Source organism: Mustela erminea, chromosome 6 (assembly GCF_009829155.1).
Source record: "Mustela erminea isolate mMusErm1 chromosome 6, mMusErm1.Pri, whole genome shotgun sequence".
Lineage (NCBI taxonomy): Eukaryota > Metazoa > Chordata > Mammalia > Carnivora > Mustelidae > Mustela > Mustela erminea.
In genome coordinates, this window is record NC_045619.1 from 102,910,848 (window position 1) to 102,930,480 (window position 19,633).

Genomic DNA, 19,633 nt, shown 5'->3' on the forward strand with positions numbered 1-19,633 from the left:
GCTGGTTTGGTATTTGCAAATTCTTTCAGTTTTTGTTTGTCCTGGAAGCTTTTAATCTCTCCTTCTATTTTCAATGATAGCCTAGCTGGATATAGTATTCTTGGCTGCATGTTTTTCTCATTTAGTGCTCTGAAAATATCATGCCAGCTCTTTCTGGCCTGCCAGGTCTCTGTGGATAAGTCAGCTGCCAATCTAATATTTTTACCATTGTATGTTACAGACTTCTTTTCCCGGGCTGCTTTCAGGATTTTCTCTTTGTCACTGAGACTTGTAAATTTTACTATTAGGTGACGGGGTGTGGGCCTATTCCTATTGATTTTGAGGGGCGTTCTCTGAACCTCCTGAATTTTGATGCTCGTTCCCTTTGCCATATTGGGGAAATTCTCCCCAATAATTCTCTCCAGTATACCTTCTGCTCCCCTCTCTCTTTCTTCTTCTTCTGGAATCCCAATTATTCTAATGTTGTTTCGTCTTATGCTGTCACTTATCTCTCGAATTCTCCCCTCGTGGTCCAGTAGCTGTTTGTCCCTCTTTTGCTCAGCTTCTTTATTCTCTGTCATTTGGTCTTCTATATCACTAATTCTTTCTTCTGCCTCATTTATCCTAGCAGTGAGAGCCTCCATTTTTGATTGCACTTCATTAATATCTTTTTTTATTTCAACTTGGTTAGATTTTAGTTCTTTTATTTCTCCAGAAAGGGCTTTTATATCTCTCGAGAGGGTTTCTCTAATATCTTCCATGCCTTTTTCGAGCCCGGCTAGAACCTTGAGAATTGTCATTCTGAACTCTAGATCTGACATATTACCAATGTCTGTATTGATTAGGTCCCTAGCCTTTGGTACTGCCTCTTGTTCTTTTTTTTGTGTTGAATTTTTCCGTCTTGTCATTTTGTCCAGATAAGAGTATATGAAGGGGCAAGTAAAATACTAAAAGGGTGCCAACAACCCCAGGAAAAAATGCTTTAACCAAATTAGAAGAGATCCAAAATCGTGAGGGGGGAGAAAGGGGATAAGAAGAGGTTCAAAAAGGAAGAAAGAAAAAAAAAGAAAAAAGAAAAAAAAAAAGAAAGAAAAAAGAAAAGAATTAAAAAAAAAGGAAAACACCTAAGAAAAATGTAAAAAAGAAAAAATATATATATTAGATAAACTAGTAAAAAATCGTTAAAAAAGAAAAAGGTAACAGTTAAAAAAAAAAAATTTTACCCGAAGGCGAGGAAAAAAAAAAAAATGAAAAAGAAAAAAATTAAATTAACTGCAAGATTAAAAAAAAATCACAGGGAAAAAGCCATGAGTTCCGTGCTTGGCTTTCTCCTCCTCTGGAATTCTGCTGCTCTCCTTGGTATTGAAACCGCACTCCTTGGTAGGTGAACTTGGTCTTGGCTGAATTTCTTGTTGATCTTCTGGGGGAGGGGCCTGTTGTAGTGATTCTCAAGTGTCTTTGCCCCAGGCGGAATTACACCGCCCTTACCCGGGGCCGGGGTGAGTAATCCGCTCGGGTTTGCTTTCAGGAGCTTTTGTTCCCTGAGCGCTTTCCATAGAGTTCCGGAGGACGGGAATACAAATGGCGGCCTCCTGGTCTCCGGCCCGGAGGAGCCGAGAGCCCAGGGCCGCACTCCTTAGTGCGCCCTCAGAGAACAGCGCCCAGTTACTCCCGTCTGCCTGACCTCCGGCCGCGCTCCGATGCGACCAGTTCAAGGTAACACCGAGCTGTGAGCTTACTGTCGGCTCTGTCTCTGTAGCCAGCTTTCCCGTTCCAATACCCGCAAGGTCTGCGACACTCAGACACCCCTGCTCCTTCTGTGACCCTGCGGGACCTGAGGCCACGTTGAACCCGCGTGGGCTTCGCCCCGGTTTAGCCTCTGGAGCGATGTCCCTCAGCGGAACAGACTTTTAAAAGTCCTGATTTTGTGCACCGTTGCTCCTCTGCTTGCCGGGAGCCGGCCCCTCCCCCTGGGGTCTATCTTCCCGTCGCTTTGGATTCACTTCTCCGCTGGTCCTACCTTTCAGAAAGTGGTTGTTTTTCTGTTTCCAGAATTGCTGTTCTTCTTCTCTTCGATCTGCCGATGGATTTTCAGGTGTTTGCAATCTTTAGATAAGCTATCTAGCTGATCTCTGGCTAGCTGAAGCAGTCTCAGCCTGCTACTTCTCCGCCATCTTGACTCCTCCCCCTAGGTATTGATTCTTCTTTAAATGTTTGGTAGCATTCTGCTTGTAAGCCATCTGGCCCTGGGCTCTTATTTGTTGGGAGATTTTTGATGACTGCTTCAATCTCCTTACTGGTTATGGGTCTGTCCAGGTTTTCTATTTCTTTCTAGTTCAGTTTTGGCAGTTTATATGTCTCTAGGAATGCATGCATTTCTTCTAGATTGTCAAATTTGCTAGTGTATAGTTGTTCATAATATGTTCTTATAATTGTTTGTGTTTCTTTTGTGTTGGTTGTGATCCCTCCTCTTTCATTTATTATTTTATTAATTTGGGTCCTTTCTCTTTTCTTTTTGATAAGTCTGGCTAGGGGGTTTATCAATCTTATTAATTTTAATTTTTTCAAAGAATGAGTCGCTAGTTTTGTTGACTTGTTCTACTGTTCTTTTGGTTTCTGTTTAATTGATTTCTGCTCTGATCTTCATTATTTCTCTTCTCCTGCTGGGTTTAGGCTTTCTTTGCTGTTCTTTCTCCAGCTCCTTTAGGTGTAGGGTTAGGTTGTGTATTTGAGCCCTTTCTTGTTTCTTGATAAATGCTTGTATCACTACACATATTTTTCTCTCAGGATTGCCTTTGCTGTGTCCCAACAGTTTTGAACAGTTGTGGTTTCATTTTCATTTGTTTTCATGAATTTTTTCAATTCTTTAATTTCATGGTTGACCCATTCATTCTTTAGTAGGATGCTCTTTAGCCTCCATGTATTTGGGTTTTTTCCAACTTTCCTCTTGTGATTGAGTTCTAGCTTCAGAGCACTGTGGTCTGAAAATATGCAGGGAATGATCCCAATCTTTTGGTACCAGTTGAGACCTGATTTGTGACCCAGGATGTGATCTATTATGTAGAATGTTCCATATGCACTAGAGAAGAATGTATATTCTGTTGCTTTGGGATGGAATGTTCTGAATATATCTGTGATGTCCATTGGGTCTGGTGTATCATTTAAGGCCTTTATTTCCTTATTGATCTTTTGCTTAGATATCTGTCCATTTCAGTGATGGGGGTGTTAAAATCCCCTACTATTGTTGTATTATTATTATTCATGTGTTTCTTTGATTTTGTTATTAATTGGTTTATATATTTGGCTGCTCCCATGTCAGGGCCATAGATACTTAAAATTGTTAGATCTTCTTATTGGACAGACCCTTTGAGTATGATATAGTGTCCTTCCTCATCTCTTATTATAGTCTTTGGGTTAAAATCTAATTTATCTGATAGAAGGATTGCCACCCCAGCTTTTTTTTGATGTCCATTAACATGGTAAATTGTTTTCCACCCCCTCACTTTAAATCTGGAGGTGCTTTGGGTTTAAAATGAGTTTATTGCAGACAGAATATTGGTGGGTTTTGGGTTTTTATCCATTCTGATACCCTGTGTCATTTGATTGGGGCATTTAGCCTGTTTACATTCAGGGTAACCATCGAAAGATATGAATTTAGTGCCATTGTTTTGCCTGGAAGGTGACTGTTATTGTGTATTGTCTGTGTTCCTTTCTGGTCTAGTACTTTTAGGCTTTCTCTTTGCTTAGAGGACCCCTTTCAATATTTCCTGTAGAGCTGGTTTGGTTTTTACAAATTCTTTTAGTTTTTGTTTGTCCTGGATGCTTTTTATCTCTCCTTCTATTTCTTCTTCTATTTTCAATGATAGCCTAGCTGGATATAGTATTCTTGGCTGCATGTTTTTCTCATTTAGTGGTCCAAATATATCATATCAGTTCTTTCTGGCCTTCCAGGTCTCTGTGGATAGGTCGGCTGCCAATCTAATACTTTTACCATTGTATGTTACAGACTTCTTGTCCTGGGCTGCTTTCAGGATTTTCTCTTTGTCATTAAGACTTGTAAGTTTTACTATTAGATGAAGGGGTGTGGACCCATTTTTATTGATTTTGAGGGGGGTTCTCTGCACCTCCTGGATTTTGATGCTTGGTCCCTTTGCCATATTAGGGAAATTCTCTCCAATAATTCACTCCCAATATACCTTCTGACCCTCTCTCTCTTTCTTCTTTTTCTGGAATCCCAGTTATTCTAATATTGTTTCATCTTATGGTATCACTTATCTCTCAAATTCTCCCCTCATGGTCTGGTAGTTGTTTGTCTCTCTTTTGCTCAGCTTCTTTATTCTCCGTCATTTGGTTTTCTATATCACTAATTCTCTCTTCTGTCTCATTTATCCTAGCGGTGAGAGCCTCCATTTTTGATTGCACCTCATTAATAGCTTTTTGAATTTCAGCTTGGTTAGATTTCAGTTCTTTTATTTCTCCAAAAGGACTTTTATTTCTCCAGACAGGTTTTACCTAATATCTTCCATGCCTTTTTCAAGCCCAGCTAGCACCTTGAGAATTGTTCTGAACTTTAGATCTGACATATTACCAATGCCCATATTGATTAGGTCCCTAGCCTTTGGTACTGCCTCTTGTTCTTCTTCTTTTTATTTTTTTGTGGTGAGTTTTTCCACTTTGTCATTTTATCCAGATAAGAATATATGATCAAGAGAATAAAATACTAAAAGGATGTATGTATGCTAATCAAATCAGAAGACACCCCAAATTGGGGGGAGAAGAAAGGGGGTAAATAGTTTAAATATATTTTTAAAAAATTAAATATATATATATATATATATATATATATATATATATATATATATATATTAGACTGGTGAATAGAACAAGACCACCCACTTGCATTTGGGTGTATTTTGGTCTCTTAGGGGAAACTACCTCCCAATATTTTAAAGAAAGAAAAACTTATATATATACAACAATAAGGGTAAACACAATGAAGGGATGGAATATGACTGAAAAGATGAAAATTTAAAAAAAATTCTAAAAAAGAAATTGATAAGGTAAGTAGTTGGAAAAAGAAAGAAAAAGAAAGTGGAGAGAATTTGCTCAGGCTGGAGACTAAAACAAAGATCTGTGCTAGGTTTAGGGTATATTTTGATCTGTTAAAAGAAATTGTATCCCAAAATTTTTGGAAAAAAACCCTATATGTATAATAATGAAGGTTTAGGAGGCCAATGCCTTATCCATTAGGTGACCGGGGCCGACTGTATAATAATGAAGGTTTAAAAAGATTTTTTTTGAAAGGTATTGTTAAGATAAACTAGTTAAAAAAATATTAGAAAAGGAAAGAGGAAAAAATTAGAATAAGAAAAAAATAAAATTTAAAAAATTTATAAAGAGGGGCACCTGGGTGGCTCAGTGGGTTAAAGCCACTGTCTTTGGCTCAGGTCATGATCCCAGGGTCCTGGGACTGAGCCCTGCATTGGGCTCTCTGCTCAGTGGGGAGCCTGCTTCCCTTCTTCTCTCTCTGCCTCCCTCTCTGCCTACTTGTAATCACTGTCAAATAAATAAATAAAATCTTTAAAAAAATTTTATAAAGAATAATGGGGAGAAATCCATGAATTCCATGCTTTGCTTTCCCTCCTCTGGAATTCTGCTGTTCTCCTTGATCAGTCAGCTTGGCTAGATGTTCTTTCTAATCTTCTTCTTTTTTTTTTTTTAATGAATGAATGAATTAATTAATTAATTTTCAGCATAACAGTATTCATTGTTTTTGCACCACACCCAGGGCTCCATGCAATCTGTGCCCTCTCTAATAGCCCCCACCTGGTTCCCCCAACCTCCCACCCCTCGCCACTTCAAACCCCTCAGATTGTTCTTGCTAATCTTCTGAGGGACGGACCTGCTGCTGTGATTCTCAAACGTCTTTGCCTGAGGCAGGATTGTCCTGCCCTTCCCAGAGACCAGGCTAATTAATCTGCTGGGTTTCACTCTTGGAAGCTTTTGTTCCCTGAACATATTCTGTAGAACTCTGGAGGATGGGAATGAAAATGGCAACCTCCCAATCTCTGGCCTGGAGGAGCAGAGAGCTCAGGGCCCCACTCCTCAGTCCACCCTTGGAGAAAATTGCTCAAAGACTCCTGTCTCCCTGGTCTCTGGCCATGCTCCGAGCTTACCTGGCCTGTGACTGAGGTTTCTGTCTCTGGAATACAGCCCTGTTGGAGTCTCCAAACCCAGCAGATTCCTGCTTCCAGGGGAGGAAGGTGAGCCTCCCTGGGTCTGCCACTCGTGGGGTTCCTACTCAAAGAGCAGTAGACTGACTGTGCCATGGATCACAGTACAAGGTAACCCCAAGCTGAGAGCTCACTCCTCGGCTCCGTCTCTGAAGTTGGCTTCCCTGCTCTAATACCTGTGAGCTCTGCTACACTCAGACACCCCTGATTGTTCTGTGACTCTGCGGGACCAGAGACCACACTATCCCTGTGAGGGCTCTACCTTGCTTAGCCTCTGGAGTGATGTCCCTCAGGGGAGCAGACTTTTAAAAGTCTGAATTTTGTGCTCCATTACTCCACCGCTTGCTGGGAACTGGCCTCTCCCCCCATGGTCTATCTTCCCACCGCTTCTGATTAACTTCTCCACATGAAGTTGTGGAGAGTCAGAAAGTGGTCAATTTTCTGTTTCTAGAACTGCTGCTCTTCTCTTCAAACTCCTGTTGGGTTTGTAGGTGTTCAGAATGGTTTGATAACTAGCTGAACTCCTGCGACCTGACGTCATCTCAGTCTGCCACTCCTCCGCTATTTTGACTTCTACAAAACTTTTTTTTGAGTTTTAAAAAAACTAATAGACTTACTTCTTTACTTTAGTAGTTTGAGGTTTATAGAGAAAGTCAACAGAAATTACAGAGTTCTCTTACACCTTCCTATGCCCATGGAGGTGCCCCTATTATTGACAAACTGCACTACTGTGGTATAGTTGTTACATTGAGGAGACATTATTGAAATATCATTATTAACTGAAGTCATTAGTTTGCATTAGGGTTACTCCTTGTGTTGTAGTCTATGGGTTTGGATGAGTGTATAAGGACATGTATCCACCATTGCAATATCTTACGGAAAAGTTTCATTGCTCTAAAGAGTCCATGTGTTGCACCTATTCATGACTCCCCTCCCCCCCACCAAAAAGCACTGATATTTTTACTCTGTCTATAGTTAGCCTTTTCCAAAATACTATTTAGGTGAAGCCATATAGGAAATAGCCTTCTTATATTGGCTTCTTTCACTTAGCAATATGCCTTTAATTTTCTTCCATATCTTTTCACGACTGATAGCTCCTTTCTTTTTATTGTTGAATACTGTTTCTTTGTCTGGATCTACCAGTTTGTTTATCCATTCATCTACTGAATAACATCATGGTTGCTTCCAAGTTTCGGCACTTTTGAATAAAGCTGCAATAAACATATATATGTAGGTTTTTGTGTGATCTTAAGTTCTCAGCTCATTTGGGTAATACCAAAGAACCTAATTGCTGAATCATATGTTAAAAGTATGCTTAGTTTGTAAGAAACTGCCAAACTTCCAAGTGGTTGTATCATTTTGCATTCCCACCAGTAATGAATGAGAGTTCCCATTTTTCCATGTCTTTGCCAGCATTATATCTCCCTCTTCAAAATTTTTATACTCCTTCTCTTGGTGAACAGAACCACCATCCATCTAGGCACTCAAGCCAGGCATATTCCTTGTCTTCCTCTCTCCACTACCCAGAAGAATTGATTCTCCCATTTGCATGTCTCTGAGATTCAGTCCTTCTCTCTATCTTTTCTGCCTCAATCCACAAAACAGCCTCCCTCTGGTCTGCCCGCACTCCACACTGCAGGCACCCATATTCTAAAACTCCATGTTGCTCTATTGTTAAAAATGAAGCAAAACAAAAAAAACCTTTGAAGTCGTCCCACGGCCGTCAGGTTAAGGTCCCAACCCCCCTGGATGGCTGCAGGGTATTTGGGAACCTTCCTCTGTTAACCACTCCTAACCCTATCAATTGTTTTGTTATCTGCTGCTCCAACTCCTGGCAAGGTTGTAATAGTATTTGTAGAATCAGCAGTTTCCCAAACTTTCCAAGCTATTGTAAACCATTGCATATGCTGTCCCACTTCCTTAGAACTCTTACCTGCAATATTTCTCCGGTGAATTTTTATTCAACTTTAAGACTCAGCTTAAATATTACCTCCCTGGATCACTGGAGGAGTAGGGTCCCCACTGAGCAGCCACAGTCTAGCTGAGTTATGCCCTCACCTCACTGACTGATTTGTGTTTGGGTCTGTCTTTCCTGCCAACTCCCATATCTATGACTTTCTATATCCTTGAAACCTAGTCCATTTATACAAGTTTTGAATTAAAATTTATAAAGGGTAGCTGGCAGGGGTGGAGAGGATAACTGTGTCTCCAGTACAGCCTAATTATTTCAGAGACTGAGACTGCACAGCCTCTTGACCACCATGGGCTGACTGAACTGCATAGGACTGGAGAAAAACAGGAGGAAGGGACAAGAGGGTGGCTGTGTGGTGTAGCTTCCAGCCATATATATTTTCCCCTTCTAACAATTTTGAATAGGTTATGGGGAGAAGAGGCCAAGGTCATTGCTAACTACTACTCTTGTGCTGATGGGGGAGGAGAAATTGTAAAATGTGAGATGTGCAATTAGTTAGATGGCTGCAGAAAGACCATAAAAATTACTCATTGTCACAGGAAGGATTTATTCTGGTTCATGAAAATTATCCTGCTTCAGAGAACAGGTTTGAGAGTAATGGCAACAATTCTTCCTGAATCTCCACAGACTCTAAGTCTGGCCTCTAGGTAATCTATTGCATATGCCTTTGTGTGCAGATAGGTAGGGACATGGAGGAACAGGTAGCAGATCTTATAGCAAATAGCCATCTACTTTCTGAGTCTGTTTTTTCTGCTCATCAGTAAAACTTTTCATGTTTAGCCAGTTACTCATTTCTTTCACAAAAGTCATTTTGATAATCTTGAAATTTGTGTCCCACTTCCCACTGGGTGGAGACTGGGCTGCAGACAGCCAGATTGTCAGAACAAAATTCTGAGGTTCTTCCACAGGCAAGGTTGGTCATTTCTTACAGATCTCCTAGCTCTGTAAACTATCCCAGGAAGGATCTTCACATATCTATTTTGTATGATTTCTTGTTATGTGTCTTGTTTGTTTGTTTTGTTTTAGCTGCTTGGAAGACATCTTATTAAGTTAGAGGGATGTAAGTGGAAATCCCAGCAATACTATGTGCTGGCATATAACCATAGAAACCCTTGAGATGATGCTGGGGAGCATATATAGGAACTTTCTTCTGTGAGAAGAACTGAACATGATTTCCCTTCAGCAGTGATGGGTCAATATAACATGGTTTTATTGTTTTGTGACCAGATGGGAAGTTGTCCCTCCATGGAATCTGCATGTTTGAATCCAGAGCAGGAGTTAACTGCTGGTGAGAGTCCCAGAGGGAGAGGGGGCCTGGGACACCATGTCTCTATTCCCTCCCAGAACAGCCCACAGCTTTGGTCTGCCCTTCCCCTGCAGAGCCCCAGAATTTCTGGTCTGGAGCTATCAGAATCCTGCTTTGCAGAGACATCACACTTCTTTTACCTTCCAATAACTTTGAAAAATTGTAGGTCTGCTGAGAGATGGTGACCAGCTGGGGTGGGTATGGTTAAGCATCAGGGCAGACAGGAGAGAGGCAGCAGAGGTTCTAATGGATTGGGTTCTAATGCTGGGTTGGGAGCTACGTCTCTGCATTCTGTTCCCTGTTCTGAGGCAGAACTTCTCCCTTTGAGAATTTGGTATGAAAAAGATAAAAAGAAAATAATGCATGAATGAGTAATGATTTTGCATAAAATTTGTTGACTGAACTTCCTTCAGAAGATACAGAATCAACTGTCTTATTTTTACAGAAAAATAATATAGTGAATTGCCAAGCATTGTAGTAAGACTTTACAAATATTTGGTCTTTGAAACAACTGTAGGAAGTTAGTGTTATCATTACTCCCATTTTACAAAAAAGATAAAGATGTAAAAATATGTTACTTGGTTTACCTAAGATCACATGACTTCTAAATGACAGAGCTACGATTTGAACCCTAGAAGCCTGGTTTTTGGTTTGTGTCCTTAAACCTATTCCATGAAAAACAAGCCAAAAAATTATGCCTTGCTGCCTTCCAATCTTAAAAATGTCTAGATCCTTTTAAATGTCATGACTTCAGTCTCCACTATGCTTCAGCCTCACCATTCAAACCTCATCCTGAGTCTTGTTATGACTTGAAACCACTTTGTCTCAGATTTTTTTTTCCAATGAAGAGTTTATTTTTTAGAGAAAATAATTATTTTGAAGTCTTCACACACTCAATTCTTCCAACTCTAAAATTCTGTACTTTGTGGTTTATGAAAGATTGGGAATGGGTTTCAGAAAATAAAATCACCCAAAGAGAATTTAATCTAACTCAGCTGCTCTATCTAAAAAATCTTAAAATAAGAATTTGTGGGGTGCCTGGGCAGCTCGGTGGGTTAAGCCTCTGCCTTTGGCTCAGGTCATGATCTCAGGGTCCTGGGATCAAGCCCCACATAGGGCTCTCTGCTTAGCAGGGAGCCTGCTTCTTCTGCTTCTCTCCCTGCCTCTCTGACTACTTTTGATTTCTGTCTGTCAAATAAATAAAATCTTAAAAAAAATTTGCAAGACTATTTAGTCTAATACTTATGCTCTACCGAAAAATCTCAATATCCACAGCCATCCTGACCATTTCACCTCAGGACCCTTCACTTAATAGTATCTACAAAGACATTTGTTGACTACAGGGTCCAGGTGTTAGGACTTGGAATATTATTTTGAGGGCAATCATTCAACCCACTACACAGATCATAGGCTAATAAAATGTTATGGTGAAAGAATAAACTTCATTTTTTTTTTTTACAATTAACATACAGTGTTTATCAGTTTTACGTGGACAATATAATGATCCAACAATTCTATATATTTTTCTATTCTCATCAAGATAAGTGCACTCTTAATCCTATTCACCTATTTCATCTGTCCCCTCATCCACCTCTCCTCTGGTACCTCAGTTTGTTCTATGTATTTGAGTGTGTCTTTTTATTTGTCCCTTTTTTTCCTTTGTTTGTTTGTACTGTCTCTTAAATTCCACATATGTGTTAAATCATATGGTGTTTGTCTTTCTCCAAATAACTTATTTCACTTAGCATTATACCCTCTGGGTCCTTCCATGTTTTTGCAAATGGCAACATTTCATTCTTTTTTATGACTGAGCAATATTTCATTATATATACTACAACTTCTTTATCCATTCTTCTATAGAGGGACACTTGGGTTGCATCCATATCTTGTTTATTGTAAATAATGCTGGAAATACCAAGCGTTGCATTTATCTTTACAAATTAGTGTTTTCTTTTTCTCTGGGTAAATACTCAGGTAGAATTACTTGATCAAAAGGTAATTTTATTATTTCTTTCTTTCTTTATTAACATATAAGGTAGTATTTGCTTCAGGGGTACAGGTCACAGTACTCACCATAGCACATACCCTCCCCAGTGTCCACAACCCAGCCACCCTATCCCTCCCTACACCCACCAGCAACCCTCAGTTTGTTTCCTGATATTAGGAATTTCATATGGCTTCTCACCCAACCTGGTCCCATCTTGTTTCATTTTTCCCTACCTACCCCTCACGAGCCCCTGCCCTGCCTCTCAAATTCTTCATAGCAGAGAGGTCATATGATAATTATCTTTCTCTGATGAATTTATTTTGTTTAGCATAATACCCTCTAGTTCCATCCACATTGTTGCAAATGGCAAGATTTCATTTTTTGATGGCTGCATAGTATTCCATTAAATATATATATGTATACCACATCTTCTTTATCCATTCATCTGTTGATGGGCATCTAGGTTCTTTCCATAGTTTGGATACTGTGGACATTGCTGCTATAAACATTCAGGTGCACATGCCCCTTCAGTCACTACATTTGTATCTTAGGGTAAATACGCAGTAGTGCGATTTGCTGGGTCGTAGGGTAGCTCTATTTTCAACATTTTGAGGAACCTCCATACTGTTTTCCAGAGTGGCTGCACCAGTTTGCATTCCCATCAACGGTGTAGGAGGGTTCTCCTTTCTTCACATCCTTGCCAACATCTGTAGTTTTCTGACCTGATGATTTTAGCCATTCTAACTGGTGTGAGATGGTATCTCACTGTGGTTTTGATTTGTATTTTCCTGATGCTGAATGATGTGGAGCACTTTTTCATGTATCTGTTGGTGATTTGGATGTCTTTTTTGCAGAAATGTCTGTTCAGGTCTTCTGTCCATTTCTTGATTGGATTATTTGTTCTTTGGGTGTTGAGTTTGATAAGTTCTTTTATAGATTTTGGATACTAGCCCTTTATCTGATACGTCATTAGCCAATATCTTCTCCCATTCTGTCAGTTGTCTTTTGATTTTGATGACTGTTTCCTTTGCTGTGCAAATGCTTTTGATCTTGATGAAGTCCCAATAGTTCATTTTTGCCCTTGCTTCCCTTGCCTTTGGTGATGTTTCTAGGAAGAACTTGCTGTGGCTGAGGTCAAAAAGGTAGCTGCATGTGTTCTCCTTAAGGATTTTGATGGATTCATTTCTCACATTGAGGTCTTTCATCCATTTTGAGTCTATTTTCATGTGTGGTGTAAGGAAATGGTCCAGTTTCATTTTTCTGCATGTGACTGTCCAATTTTCCCAACACCATTTCTTGAGACTGTCTTTTTCCCCTTGGACATTCTTTCCTGCTTTGCCAAAGGTTAGTTGACCATAGAATTGAGGGTCTATTTTTGGGTTCTCTATTCTGTTCCATTATCTATATGTCTGTTTTTGTGCCAGTGCAGTACTGTCTTGATGATTACAGCTTTGTAATAGAGCTTGAAGTCTGGAATTGTGAAGCCACCAACTTTGGCTTCCTTTTTCAACATTCCTCTGGCTATTTGAGGTCTTTTCTGGTTCCATATAAATTTTAGGATTATTTGTCCCATTCCTTTGAAAAAAAATGATGGTATTTTGATAGCGATTTTATTAAACATGTACATTGCTTCAGGTAGCATAGACATTTTCACGATATTTGTTCTTCCAATCCACGAGCATGGGACATTTCTCCATTTCTTTGTGTCTTCTTCAATTTCTTTCATGAGAACTTTATAGTTTTCTGAGTACAGCTTTTTTTTCTCTTTGGTTAGGTTTATTCCTAGGTATCTTATGGTTTTGGGTGCAATTGTAAATAGGACTGAGTCCTTAATTTCTCTTTCTTCTGTTTTGTTGTTGGTATATAGAAATTCAACTGATTTCTGTGCATTGATTTCTTATCCTGAGACTTTACTGAATTCCTGTATGAGTTCTAGCAGTTTTGGAGTGGAGTCTTTTGGGTTTTCCACATAAAGACTTCTTTGATCATTCAGATGCCTTTAATTTTTTTTTGTTGTCTGATTGCTGAGGCTTGGACTTCTAATACTATGTTGAATAGCAGTGGTGATAGTGGACAAGCCTGCCATATTCCTGACCTTAAGAGAAAAGGTTTCCATTTTTCACCATTGAGAATGATATTCACTGTGGGTTTTCCATAGATGGATTTGGTGATATTGAGGTTTGTATCCCTCTATCCCTACACTGTGAAGCATTTTTTGATCAAGCATTTCGATCAAGAAAGGTTGCTGTACCTGTACTTTGTCAAATGCTTTTACAACATCTATTGAGAGTATCATATGGTTCTTATTCTTTTTTTTATTAATGTCCTGTATCACATTGATTAATTTGCAGATGTTGAATCAACCTTGCAGCCCTGGAATAAATCCAACTTGTTTGTGGTGAATCATCCTTTTAATGTACTGTTGGATCCTATTGGCTAGTATTTTGGTGAGAATTTTTGTATCCTTGTTCACCAAGGGTATTGGTCTATAATTCTCTTTTCTGGTGGGATCTTCGTCTAGTTTTGGGATCATGGTAATGCTGGCCTCATAAAAAGAGTTTGGAAGTTTTCCTTCTATTTCTATTTTTTGGAACAGTTTCAGGAGAATAGGTATTGATTCTTCCTTAAATGTTTGGTAGAATTTCGCCTGTAAGCCATCTGGTCCTGGGCTCTTGTTTGTTGGGAGATTTTTGATGATGCTTCAATCTCCTTACTGTTTATGAGTCTGTTCAGTTTTCTATTTCTTTCTAGTTCAGTTTTGGCAGTTTATATGTCTCTAGGAATGCATGCATTTCTTCTAGATTGTCAAATTTGCTAGTGTATAGTTGTTCATAATATGTTCTTTTTTAAATTTATTTTTTATTTATTTTCAGCATAACAGTATTCATTATTTTTGCACCACACCCAGTGCTCCATGAAATCTGTGCCCTCTATAATACCCACCACCTGGTACCCCAACCTCCCACCCCCCGCCCTTTCAAAACCCTCAAATTGTTTTTCAGAGTCCAGTCTCATATGTTCTTATAATTGTTTGTGTTTCTTTGGTTTTGGTTGTGATATCTCCTCTTTCGTTCATTATTTTATTAATTTGGGTCCTTTCTCTTTTCTTTTTGATAAGTCTGGCTAGGGGTTTATCAATCTTAGTAATTTTTTCATAGAGCAAGTCGCTAGTTTTGTTGACTTGTTCTACTGTTCTTTTGGTTTCTGTTTAATTGATTTCTGCTCTGATCTTTATTATTTCTCTTCTCCTGCTGGGTTTAGGCTTTCTTTGCTGTTCTTTCTCCAGCTCCTTTAGGTGTAGGGTTAGGTTGTGTATTTGAGACCTTTCTTATTTCTTGCGAAAGGCTTATATTACTATATACTTTCCTCTCAGGATTGCCTTTGCTGTGTCCCAGTGATTTTGAACAGTTGTGTTTTCATTTACATTTGTTTCCATGAATTTTTTCAGTTCTTCTTTACTTTCCTGGTTGACCCATTCTTTAGTAGGATGCTCTTTAGCCTCCATATATTTGACTTCTTTCCAACTTTCCTCTTATGGTTGAGTTCTAGTTTCAAAGCATTTTGGTCTGAAAATATTCAGGGAATGATCCTAATGTTTTGGCACTGGTTGAGACCTGATTTTGATCCAGGATGTGATCTATTCTGGAGAATGTTCAATGTGCACTGGAGAAGAGTATTTATACTGTTGCTTTAGGAAAAAATGTTCTGCGTATATCTGTGATTTCCATTGGGTCCAGTGTGTCATTTAAAGTCTTTATTTCCATGTTGATCTTTTGTTTAGAATATCTGTCCATTTCAGTGGGGTAATGTTAAAGTTCCCTACTATTATTGTATTATTGTTGATGTATTTCCTTGGTTTTGTTATTAATTGGTTTATATAATTGGCTGCTCCCATGTTAGGGCCATAGATTTTTAAAATTGTTAGATCTTCTTGTTGGACAACTGTTTAAGTATGATATAGTGTCATTTCTCTTCTCTTATTTTAATCTTTGGCTTAGAATCTAATTTATGTGATATAAGGATTGTCACCCCAGCTTTCTTTTGATGTCCATTAACATGGTAAATTGCTTTGCACCCCCTCTCTGTAAATCTGGGGATCTAAAATGAGCTTCTGGCAGACAGCATATCAATGGGTCTTTTTTTTTTTTTAAATCCATTCTGATACTCTGTGTTTATTGATGGGGCATTTAGCCCATTTATATTTAGGGTAACTATTGAAAAATATAAATGTAGTGCCATTGTTTTGCTTGTAAAATGACTGTTACTGTATATTGTCTCGGTTCCTTTCTGGTCTGTTACTTTTTGGTTCTCTCTTGGCTTGGATGACCCCTTTCAATATTTCCTATAGGGCTGGTTTAGTGTTGGCAAATTGTTTTAGTTTGCAAATTGGCAGGATCTGTGTGGAAATCTTTCTCATGGTGACACTTGGATGATTAATAATGATTGATTCTTCAGATGGGCTAATACTACATCGGGGCAAGCTGGGCCTCTGACACAGTTTCTGGGGCAGAGTCACAGTTGGGGGTGGTGGGGCATGAATCCAGGTAGCTGCTTTCCCTGAAGTCAGTTTTAAGAACTTTATGCGATTGGACTTTTGGAACTCCTCCCTGGGCTGATTCTATTGCAAAGAAGGGAAATTTTTTATGGAAACTTTTTATCTCTCTCTATTTTCAGTGATAGCCTAGCTGGAAAGTATTTTTGGATGCACGTTTTTCTCTTTTAGTGCTCTGAATATATCATACCAGTTTCTTCTGGCCTTCCAGATCTCTGTGGATAGGTCTGTTGTCAGTCTAACATTTCTACCATTATATGTTACAGACCTCTTGTCCCAAGCTGCTTTCAGGATTTTCTCTTTGCCACTAAACCTTGTAATTTTTGCTACTAGATGACGGGGTGGACCTATTCTTATTGATTTTGAGGGGAGTTTTCTGTGCCTTCTGAATTTTGATGATTGTTCTATTTGCCAAATTAAGGAAATTCTCTGTTTTAGTTTGCTCTAATATACCCTTTGCCCCCTCGCTTTCATCTTCTTCTGGGATCCCAATTACTCTAATATTGTTTTGTCTTATGGTATCACTTTTCTCTCTAATTCTCCCCTCATGGTCCAGTAGTTGTTTATCTCTTTTTTTCAGCTTCTTTATTCTCCATCTTTTGGTCTTCTATATCATTAATTCTCTCTTCTGCCTCATTTATCCTAGCAGTAAGAGCCTCCATTTTTTATTGCACCTCATTAATAGCTTTTTGTATTTCAGCTTGGTTAGATTTTAGTTCTTTTATTTCTCCAGAGAGGGATTCTATAGTAACTTCCATGCTTTCTTCGAGCCCAGCTAGCACCTTGATAATCATCATTCTGAACTCTAGTTCTGACATCTTACTGTCTGTATTGCTTAGGTCCCTAGGCATTGGAACTGCCTCTTGTTCTTTTTTTTGAGGGGAGTTTTTCCTCCTTTTCATATTATCCACGTAAGAATAGATGAATGAGAGAACAAAATACTGAAAGTGTAGCAACATCTTCCTTATCCATTCATCCATTGAAGGGCATCTTGGTTCTTTCAACAGTTTGGCAACTGTGGCCATTGCTGCTATAAACATTGGGATACAGATGGCCCTTTTCCCCCCCTACATCTGTATCTTTGGGATAAATACCCAATAGTGCAATGGCAGGGTCATAGGGAAGTTCTATTTTCAATTTCTTGAGGCTCTCCACACTGTTCTCCAAAAAGGCTGCACCAACTTGCATTCCCACCAACAGTGGAAGAGGGTTCCCTTTTCTCCACATCCCCTCCAACACATGTTGTTTCCTGTCTTGTTAATTTTGGCCATTCTAACTGGTGTAAGGTGATATCTCAATGTGGTTTTAATTTGAATCTCCCTGATGGCTAGTGATGATGAACATTTTTTTCATGTGTCTGATAGCCATTTGTATGTCTTGATTGAAGAAGTGTCTGTTCATATCTTCTGCCCATTTTTTGATATGATTGTCTGTTTTGTGTGTGTTGAGTTTGAGGAGTTCATTATAGATCCTGGATATCAACCTTTTGTCTGTACTGTCATTTGCAAATATCTTCTCCCATTCCGTGGGTTGCCTCTTTGTTTTCTTGACTGTTTCCTTTGCTGTGCAGAAGTTTTGATTTTGATGAAGTCCCAAAAGTTTATTTTTGCTTTTGTTTCCTTTGCCTTTGGAGACATATCTTGAAAGAAGTTGCTGTGGCTGATATCGAAGAGATTATTGCCTATGTTCTCCTCTAGGAAGATGTGGTCCATATACACTATGGAGTATTATGCCTCCATCAGAAAGGACAAATACCCAACTTTGTAGCAACATGGGCGGGACTGGAAGAGATTATGCTGAGTGAAATAAGTCAAGCAGAGAGAGTCAATTATCATATGATTTCACTTATTTGTGGAGTATAACAAATAGCATGGAGGATGTGGGGAGATAGAGAGGAGAAGGGAGTTGGGGAAAATTGGAAGGGGAGGTGAACCATGAGAGACTATGGACTCTGAAAAACAACCTGAGGGTTTTGAAGAGGCGGGGGGGAGGTCGGGGTACCAGGTGGTGCGTATTATAGAGGGCATGGATTGCATGGAGCACTGGGTGTGGTGCAAAAATAATGAATACTGTCATGCTGAAAATAAAAAATAAATTAAAAAAAAAAGTGTAGCAACAACCCCAGAAAAATATGCACCAACCAAATCAGAAGAGACCCAATACTGGGGGAAGAAGAAAGGAGAGAAAAAAATTTTATCTCTCTCTCTCTATATATATATGTCTATAAAATTTTTATATAATGTATAATAAATTTATATTAAATATATAAATACATATGCATATAATTATATAAATAAATACATGATTTTATATTTTATATATCATAAATACATAATAAGTTTTATTTATATATATATTTATATTTATATATTAGACTGGTGAATAGAATAGAGCCACACACTTGATTTTGGGTCTTTTAGAAGATACTGCCTCCCAGAATTTTAAAGAAAGAAAAAAATATATATATATACACACACACACAAAATATATACATATACATGTATGTATATATAATGTATATATATAAAAAATAAGGGTAAACACAATGGAGGGATGGAATATGACTGTAAAGAGAAAATTTTAAAAATATCCTGAAAAAAGAATTGATAAGATGAGAAGTTGGTTGAAAAAAGAAAAAAAAAAGAGTAAAGAATGTGATCAGCTGGAGACTGAGCAAAGGCATGTGTTAGATTTAGGGTATATTTGATCTGTTAGAAGAAACTGTATCCCAAAATTTTAAAGAAAGAAAAAATCTACATGCATACAAGAAATAAGGTTAAATAAAATGAAGGGAGAGTATATGACTATGACAGTGAAAATTAAAACAGATTTTTTAAAAATGTATTGATAAGATAAAATAATTAAAAAACACTAGAATAGGAAAGAGGAAAAATTTTTAAAAATACAATAAGAAAAAGTACAATTAAAAAAATTTAACTTTGAAAGACTAAAGAATCATGGGGAAAAAGCCATAAATTCTATGTGCTGTATTCCCTTAGCTCTGAACTTTTGCAGTTATCATTGATTGGTGAACTTGGTCTTGTTTTGATGTTCTTACTGATCTTCCGTGGGAGGGGCCTGTTGCCATGATTCTCAAATGTCTTTGCCTGAGGCAGAATTTTACCATGCTTGCCAGGGGCCAGGCTAAGTAGTCTGCTGAGTTTTTGTTCCCTGAGCGCTTTCCATGCAGCTTTGGAGGACAGGAATGAAGATGGCAGCATCCAAATCTCTGGCCTGGAGGAACCAAGAGCTCAGAGCCCACTCCTCAGTGTACCTTCAGATAAAAGCAGTCAATCCCTCCTGTCTCCCTGCCTCTGGCCACACTCTCTGCTCACTTGGCCTGTGACCAACTGTGTCTATCTCTGGCGCATGGCCCCATTTGGAGTCTCCAAACCCAGCAGATTCCTGCCATACTCCCATGCCACTCCTCCTGGAAGAGGAGGGTGAATCTCCCTGGGTCTGACACCTGTGGGGTCCCTGCTTGAATAGTAGTTGTCCAACTGTGCCTTGGATCATGGTTTAAGGTAACCAGGGGCCGAGAGCACACTGCTTGGCTCTGTCTCTGTCACTGGATTCCCTGCTCTTATACCTGCAGGTTCTGCCA